The sequence below is a fragment of the Parus major genome, chromosome 2 (genome assembly GCF_001522545.3).
Source record: "Parus major isolate Abel chromosome 2, Parus_major1.1, whole genome shotgun sequence".
Taxonomy (NCBI): domain Eukaryota; kingdom Metazoa; phylum Chordata; class Aves; order Passeriformes; family Paridae; genus Parus; species Parus major.
In genome coordinates, this window is record NC_031769.1 from 13126746 (window position 1) to 13134200 (window position 7455).

General features: G+C 38.5%; 1 protein-coding gene across 16 annotated transcripts in view; it reads left to right on the top strand.

The window, feature by feature from the left end:
- PARD3 (par-3 family cell polarity regulator) overlaps positions 1-7455 on the top strand; it is a 395821-nt gene that overhangs the window by 63517 nt on the left and 324849 nt on the right. The window lies entirely within an intron of this gene.

Consider the following 7455-nt stretch of genomic DNA (forward strand, 5'->3'; position numbering starts at 1 on the left):
TCCCAGTACAGTGTGTCAGTATGACAGAAATAAATAACCTGCATCTTACACACTAAGCGGTTTTGTATTCCACTTGTTTTTTCCTATTTTAATGTAGATTCTCTGAACTATTCTTAAATGTAGAATATGAAAAATTTAAATCTCTTTGAAGTTAGCAGAAGAAAGCAACTTCTCAACTCTAGATGAGCAATCAAGATAAAAATATGACAGTTTTTGTTTGAAGGATAAGAAAGAGGCTGTCCTGGTATCTCAGAGCTTCTGTGTTGTTTTGCAGGATGTGACTTGAGCACACAGTGAGGATATCTGTAGTCCTGTTTCTTTCTTAAAATAATGCAGAGAGGCTGGGGAGAAGAACAAAAACCAAAGGCTTCTCCTTCTAAAGTTTGGTGGCATTTCCCTTCATTCTAGTAGTACTTGATTGACAGCATACGTGTGCACACCATGGCTGCCAAATGTTGATGCTTTTGTTTCTCTTTTGGCTTTGGTGCAGATCTGACATAGCTCAGACCTGGAAGGTTTTTGTTCACCTGGGTTAGTAAAAACTGCTGGCTGAGGGAAGCTTGTTGAGTGATCAGGAAATTGACTGTAAACCTTTTGTTTTGGGAAAAGATTAAAAAAATCAAACAAAAGCCACCACGCCTTACTTCATGAAGTTACTTGAGATCTTTCAAGAAGTTATGTTCTAGTCTATGTAGAAACAAATTAGCATTTCCAAGCAGGTTAAAAGGAGGAACCAGCAAGACTGTTTTATATCAGAAAGATTAACTGAGGCCCTGGAATTTTTGAAAATTTTGTGATATTTCTTGAGTTTCTTTTTTTTTTCCCTAACTTGAGGGTCCCAAAAATGAATGCAGAAAGAAATATGGTTCCACTTGGTTGCTGTTGTATGATCATTCTTCTAAAAAAATGCACCTAAATTTTTGCCCCTTGCTTAACCTAGGCTAGAAAGATATGTCCTTTCCATCTTAAAAATGAGATTAAGATCTATTTTAAGTATTTTGCATAATAAATGTAACCTACTGTCCTTTAAGCACATACAGTTCCCATATTCACAAAAAAAAAAATAAAGAGAAATATGCCAATTTAATTTATAACCAAGAGATTTTTTTTTTCTTTTGACCATCAGTATTTTTTGACCAGTGCCATTAATACTGGCATTATAAGAGCCTGTGTTTTCCATATAACTACATGAGCAACTCTGGATGAACTAGGTTTCTTATGCTCTGCCAGCTTTGTGATTTGCAATCTGCTTTGCTGTCTTCTGGTTAACAGAACACCCCCTCCTAAGCAAGATTCCCATTGATGTCTTGCTCCTCCACATGCACTTTGCACTGATAACGTAGCTCTGTGGAGGAAATACTTCCACACAGATGTTACATGAAAGACACGTAGGAAAAGTAACCTTTTAATCTGATCAATGTGTTGCTGTCCCACATGAAGCCCAGGCCCCAGCTCTGTTGACCTTTTTTGCATGCCAGGAGCTAACTCTGCCAGGTGTCCTATTGAACTTAGGTGAATTTTCTGGGCACGTTAAATTCTGTGTGCCCACATATATTGGAAGTTTGTGCTTAGTCTCTTGTGTTAGTCACAATTTGTATGGCTGAGTCTTCTCAAGAGGGAGTTACTACAGATCTTGAGCTGAACCTTGGCTTCTGCAAAGCTAATATTCCCACCAGAACTGAAGTGTGAAAGACTTGTCTTGTGTATCTTGTTGCTGCTTGCAGCAGTGGTGGGCTTTGCTGTCTAAAAACTCTTTAAACACTTCGCCTTGCTAACTGAAGGCAAGAAATAGTATTGCTGCATTTTCCCAACAAACACTTCCTGGTTTTTTGTAGTTACCTTTGCAGACCCTTCCTGGCCATATCTCTGGCAAGTTAATGCCATGAGGAGTCCAGCTATTGCCATCTCGATGGTAGAAGGGTGGTGCCTGGCCTGCCTGGGCAAAGACAGCCTGTGGAGGCTGTGGGTTCATATTTGTCTCTGTTGGTGTGAAAAGGGAGAGGTTCTGAGCTGCAAATAGGGAGCAGGGAGGAGTCAGGAGAAACAGCAGGAATTCTGCTTGCTATATTTTTCTTCAATTTATTTTTTCTTATCTATATCTTTTATTTCTCCTAAACATTACTGAGAATGCTGGACTGGTATTTCTTGAAATACTACAAAGTTTGTTGCCTCTTTAAATTACAGTGGTTTACTTTTAGTCTTAATGACATTTGCTCTCTAGGGAGATTCTTAGAGTAAAGAACTAGTAATGCTGAAACTCACATGGCTGTTGATATATGGAGGTTAATGTCCTGTCTCAAAATTTATTAGACCATAATCAGTTATAAGGAGTTTGAGACACATGATTCAGACATAGCTATTGAAGAAAATTCAGCTTTAAAGTGGAAAGAGTGTTCAGCCCTTCAGTGTTCTGTGTGGACCGCAGCAATGTAAGTGCTGAGTCCTGCACTTGGGTCACACAAACCCTCCCCCATGCATCACTGCAGGCTTGGGGAAGAGTGGCTGGAAAGCTGCCTGGTGGAAAAGGGCCTGGGGGTGCTTGTCAGCAGTCGGCTGAACGTGAGCCAGCACCTGTGGCCAGGTGGCCAAAAAGGCCAGTGGCATTCTGGATTGTATAAAATACGGTGTGATCAGCAGGAGCAGGCCAGTGATTGTCCCTCTGTACTCGGCACCAGTGAGGCCACACCTCGAGTCCTGTGTCCAGCTTTGGGCCCTTCACTACAGGAAGGACATTGGGGTGCTGGAGCATATCCAGAGAAGGTCAGTGAAGCTGGTGAAGGGTCTGGAGGGTAAGTCATATAGGAACAGCTGAGGGAGCTGGAAGTGTTTAGCCTGGAGAAAAGGAAGCTCAGTGGTGACCTTATCACACTCTGCAATTCCCTGAAAGGAGGTTGGAGCCAGGTAGGGCTTGGCCTCTTCTCCCAGGCAACCAGCAACAGGACATGAGGAAATGGCTTCAAGCTGCAATAGGAAATGTTCAGGTTGGACCTTAGGGTGAATTCTTTCACTGAAAGAATTGGAATGAGTTTCTCTGGGGGATGGTGGAGTTACCATCCCTGGAAGTGTTCAAGAAATGACTGGATGTGGCATTTAGAGCTAGTTTAGTTGACAAGACGGTGTTCAGTCAAAGTTTGGACTCAATGGTCTTGGAAGTCTGTTCCAACCTTAATGATTCTATGAATTAAAATAAAAAATTGGTCTCAGTCCATGAGCTGTTGGGACATATGCCCTGCTGTTGGCATTAGCTTCTCTCCATGAATATTCTTGTCTTGGCTTTACATGAGATTTATCTGGGAGATGTTTGGTCATTGTTTTGTTGGCCTTCAAATGTGAAAACCAGCCAGTTCAAGTAAAACATGGGGTGCTTGTTAGGGCAAACTAGAGATGAGCCAAGTCCAAATCAGTTATGGTCTTTGAGAGATGCCAGTCTTTGGTAAACTTGTCCCCTTACTTTTTGTCTGGTATTCATTTTGTAGTTATGTGAGGGTGTATTACTAGAAAAAGTGGTTTTTATTTTTCAGGCAGAGTGCTACATTTTGGGATAACTCTGTCCTTCAGTCAGTCTTCCTCTCTGTGGTACTGTTCTTGTCCAGACAAATGCCTGACTTATTTGTGTCTTACTACTCTGAAGAGAAACCGGAGCAAGACATTCCAGCTCACAAAAACTACATTTTGAATCAGTCTGTTTCCAAAGTACTGTTCAGACTTGTACTGAGAGTGTTCTGAGAGTGCCACGTGTGCAGACTGGAGCTGGTGCTGGGCTCTTTGTTACCTAGAACACGTATTAGCTGTATTTTATGTATAAAAACATCTTTGCACACATATGGCCAAGAGAACAGTTTATTTCTGAAAAACAGCTTAGCTGTTACTGCTGCTTGCTGATTCTGACCTAGGAAGTCTTCTTGAGGCCCAAATTAGAGTTTCTTTGGGCTTGTTTGTGCCTATGACATCATTTATGCAGACTGTGGGCTTCACTATAATGCCAAGTATGAAGCAGCATCTTGTGAAGAATTATTTTTGAACAGCTAATTATAACATTATAAGTAAAAAACATTCTGTATTCATTTTCAGCAGACTCTTCTTTAAAGTTTCTCATCAGTTAAATTTAATTTTATGCTCATATCAGCCCTGGTGGTAAATACTCTCTTCAACTATATTACTGCAACTTCTGAAAAAAATCTTGGGCTTTTGTTTCCCCTGTTCATATGATGTTCATACTGTTAGGCAATTTTTCATCTCTTTACACAATCCCTCTGCTGGAAGTGGACTCTGAAGAACTGTCTTGGAGACATGCTTTGCTTTCTTCTGGTTAATATTTCCTAAATTTTCCTCACAGATGTTAAAAGAGGTCTTAGAAATTTTCTTAAATGGTTCATTACTTGAAATCAGCAGGGAATAAAAGATATTGATTTGGAAATAATGACTGAAATTCTCTGTACTTTTTTCGGGATGCATTTTGTATTTATCTTACACAATTTGAATTCTGTGAGCACTGTGACCAGCCTGAAGATGGAAATGGTTGGGCAGATAAGAAATACAGGGAGCAAATTTCTGACGTATTGGGGCAGGTGGTGCTTTTCAAATTGTGATTTTAGGAATGTAAAAGGTGATGTCCCTGCTGAATAAAATGTAGAACTGGCATTGAAGAATGTAGGTTTCTGTTCTACGTTTTACAGATTTCTGAAGTCACTTGTATGGGCATTTAGTCTCTTAATAATCTGTTACAGACGCTGTGAAACATTGGCTTGCCTTGGAATGCTAAGTAATATAATTTGGACATTTATGTGGAGATGCAAACATACTATCAAGTAATTTTATATTAAAGCTTACTTGTCCAAGAGAGTCAGTAGGTGAAACAGATACCTTGGTAGTTTCACAGGCTCTTCCCTAGGGTTCTGTCCTTAGCAATCCATGTCTGTACCCCATTAGTGCTGAGGTGAAGTTAGAGTTACACGGGTGCGACAGCAGTTCCAGTTATTGAGGAGCAAATATAACTGTGTTTCTGGTATCTTCATTTCTAAGCTGAGCTGCAATGGGTTCTGCCAGGATTTGTCAGGTTAGGTTATTCATTAGAAAGTAGAAAACTAGACAATTTTTTTTTTTAAACATGATGTAAACAAAAAGTTGCAAGGCCTTTCTATACAAACATTTTGTCATAGCCTGGTACAACATTTTTTCACTTTCTTTGATTTTCAGAGACCTTTGGAGCATGCTAGTGAAAATACAGACTTCCTGTCAGTGAACACTTCCTGGCACATTAACACTTTCTGATTTTCATAATCTGTTTTTGCAGGCTAAAGAGTAGTTCACAGACCACCAGGTGTTCCAGACCTGGAGGTGAAAGTCTGTTGTTCTAATGTTTTTTTCTTGAGTGCTTCAGTGTTTCTATGGTTTTGCTAAATCCAAAAATGACTGAAATTTTGCTTTTGGAAGACTGGAGTATATGAAAGGAGAAAAATAAGGTTCCATCTTAGTATGTTTTCATAAAGTGATCAGCATACTTGGCATGTATGTCAAGTCCAAGGGTTTTAAAAAGTGTTTGATAACTATAGTATTGAAAAGGTCATAATACAGCAGTGTGCAAAAATGTAGCTAATCATGTACTCATGCCAAAATGTATTGCTGCAGATTTCCAAGTACTGGATTTATTATTAGAGAAGGTGGACTTAAAATGAACTCTGAAAGATGCCTTACGGGATGAAGCCAAATACACGAAGACTTAGAGAAGTACAGGAGGAAGCTAGTCTTATTCTACACACACAAAGTCCTGTTCTCAAAGATGATGTATTCTTTTGACTTTTGTACATTATTGACAGAGAACATAGAATGGAATTTATTGATTGATAAACTAAAACCAAAAATTCTCTACAGCATTTTTCATGAATGTATGCCAGTGTTTGATGTTTGTTTTCCTTCCAATTTTGACTAAAAAATAATAAGTCTGGCATTAGGATTGAATTTATCTAGTAAAATGTTGGAATCCGAGTCCTATTTGTTTTCTTTTTGGCACCTTAAAAAGGTGCATGTTTTACATAAAAGTGATATCAGAAATGGAGTAACTAAAGGCTTTTTATTTCAACATTTATTCCAGGAAAATGAACAGGGTGTAATAAATAGACAGTAGGGAGAATGATAATGGAAGAGCAAGTCAAGGTATCATATTTAATGCTTTACAGATAACATAATCTAAACTATTTGTTTTCTTGAATGCTCCTCAGGTCAGTGTTTGCCAGCTTTAACTGGCTAGTAAGCAAACCCTCTGAGTGGTTAACAGGCTCTGTGGACCTCATCATGTTTGGCTCTCCTTGTTGGTTTCAGTTTTAATTTCATCTAAGCTGAGAAGAACTTCTGAAGGGCTCTTGAACAGTGGATTGATGCAACCTGTGTCTGGGGAAGTAAAATGGGAATTGCATTCTATCATCTTGCATAGGCTAAGGATAATTTCTTGCTACTTTTCTATGGATGTGAAGGTTCTGGATGCTTTTCATCACCCTTGCACCTGATGGTGTATTTGTTGTTCAGTAATTGTGGATTTTGGCCTTTGTTTTACAGCTCTCAGCATATAATTTTCTTTGCAGAGAAACCAAAAAAACATTGGTTTAATAAAAACATTTTCAATAATTAGACACATTAATGCATGTCCTTTTTATTGTGATATTAATGACACATAACTCCCACTGAATTTTTCAGCCCCAGTCAACTATAAACTTAGGAGCTGTGATTTTTAGTGGAACATTTTGAAATATGAGCAAACTGAAAAAAATTAACTGCTATTACAAATCATACTTCTCTGCAGAATTGGTATAAAACTGTACTTTAATATAGAAAATCACATTGTGGATCATATGGACCATTTCTAAATGGTATCTGCATCTGTTGTGTTTTTCTGCTAGCAGCACTTACTTCAGAAGTGCTTTTTTGTTGTTCATGTGTGGTACTTTTAGTTTCAGTAAGTGAGCAGGGTCAAATCTTACTGCTGTTCTGGGAGCAATTTTTTTAAAAAATTGTTTATCTGCATATTTTGGTGGATGGGTAAGAGAGTCTATTAAAGTATAGAATAATAATCTAAATTATAGTGCAGTTGTTCTGTTAGGTGCTGTAGGAAGCATATCCTTACAGTAAAAAGTACCCATTAAGTATTTTTGGAGAATGTATCATTCCTTTGTTGAACCCGGTTCTTTCATAGCAACGCTGTATTGGTACTATATAATGAGCAGCAATCCTGTACTTCTCCCCCTTGTGCTAACCCAAAATAAAACATTAACCTGTGGGGTTTTTATTGCTGCATTATTTCTGTCACTTCTCACTCCATTAAGAGCATCAGGCAATAACCAGGCAATGGTACATGCAAAGACAGTTGGCTTCTGCCAAGCATTTGAACACTAAAAATCTTGCTTTGAAATTGCCATAGTTACATGTTTTCCATAAATGTAGACCAACAGACTTACAAACTTG